Here is a 1,844-nt window from a genome sequence, read left to right as displayed (position 1 = left end):
CATATTAGTCTCTGGTCCCAAGAATAGCCCACGTTCTATGGGATACTACTTGAACTTTTCAGAGTGTTTTTTCCCAGCTGGCACTGTAACTGAATCTTCAGCTTTGTTGCTTCTGAGGGATGTCATACCTGGCAAGACCAGCACACTCTATGGGAGAGGTGAGTTCCCTGATCAGAAGCAGTATCGCATAAAACATGCATAAGTCCTCAGATAGTCATTATATTTATCTCTTGCTGGATCACAGACTGTTTCAAAACTTAACAGCTTAAAACAACAAACATTATTTCATAATTTTTGTTTGTCAGGCATATAGGATCAGCCTAACAGGGTTGGTTCTGGCTCATGGTTATCTCATGAGTTTGCAGTCAAGCCAAGCCACTGGGTGGAGCTACAGGCATCTCAAGACTGGAATGGAGTTACATACTCACTTTCAACCTCACTCATGGTTGTTGGCAGGCTTCAAACAGGGCTTCATTCAGTTCCTTGCCATGCTGCATGGGCCTTCTTCCCACAGGACTTCTCACAACAAGGCAGCTTGTTTTCTCCATGTGAGTGGAGAGAGAGAGGAAGCAAGGGAGAGCGAGCAGAGGAAAGCTCCCCAAATGGAAGCCAGAGTCTTTATAACCTAGTCCCAGGAGTGCTGTCCCCTCATTTCAGCCCTATTCTATGAATGAGAAGCAAAGCCATTAGTGCAGGGGATACGAAGGGGCCAGGATGATTCAAGGGCATGGAAAGTGGGAGGTGGGGATCATTGGAGGCCATTTTAGAGGCTACCTACAAAAGTCATGCTAGCAGAAACCCCGGCTGTTAGGGTTTTGGAATAGATAACTACTTTTTCAGAAACCACTCTTGGTTTGCTACTGGGTCCTGGTAGAGACTGAACTGATCTGGGACATTTGGAGATCATGTAACCTAAGCTAAGATGAACTGGGTGTTTCCTGACCTACCAAGATACAAGGTTGGTTGACAGTATCAGCAATCCAACATCAAGTAGAGACGGCATAAATGAGATTAGATGCACAGTGAGGTTAGCTCCTGAAGATAGAAGCTCGTTGCACGAGAGGTGGTTCAGCCTCCTGCACACCTACCCCTGCTACATGGCTGCCTCTTTCCCCAACCTATGATCTTGAAGGGGGATGGGTAATTTCTGAGGAAGAAAAAGCTAAGGCCTCATATACAGGTAGTTTTGCACAATGTGTTGGCATCATCTTGAAGCAGCATCTCGACCCCATTCTGCAGTGGTCCGGTGATGCAGTATTGATGGGAGATCCTCCCAGGGCACAGAACTTGGAGCAATACGTTTGGTTGTCCATGCTGTCTGAATTGAGAGATGGCCAGAAGAATTGATAAACTGATCGTGGACAGTGATTGGCAATTTGGCTGAAATGTTGAGAACTCAGAAAACAAAGATTTGGCAGATGGTAGCAAAAAAGATAAGGGGAGAGGCACGTGGATAAGACTTCCAGAATGACCATAACGTGTGAAAAAAAAAAAATTGTGCCCCACCTGGATAGTATGCAAGAGAGCAACCACAGTGAGGAGACTTTCAGTACCTGGGCAGACAGAGTGAACTGGTCTGTGTATGACAGTCAGCATTTTTCTGCAGTTGCCTTAGTGCTTGCTCAGAAGCCACAGTGGTGAGGGTGAGGTGAAACATGGGCCTCGCCAAGGCTGGGCCGGCCATTCTCACTGCTGAGTGACTAACCTGCTGAGAGCAGAAACTGACACTGGGCCCTCTAGACCGTGCCTTTCCCCCAGAAAGACCAGAAAACCACCTCGTGGCAGGTTGATCACAACGGATGCAGCAAATTGTCCTCACTTGGAAGAACTTACTCGGGTGTGAA

The sequence above is a fragment of the Mustela erminea genome, chromosome 10, assembly GCF_009829155.1.
Source record: "Mustela erminea isolate mMusErm1 chromosome 10, mMusErm1.Pri, whole genome shotgun sequence".
Lineage (NCBI taxonomy): Eukaryota > Metazoa > Chordata > Mammalia > Carnivora > Mustelidae > Mustela > Mustela erminea.
The sequence above is the reverse complement of the archived record's forward strand: the minus strand, read 5'-3'. Positions refer to the sequence as shown.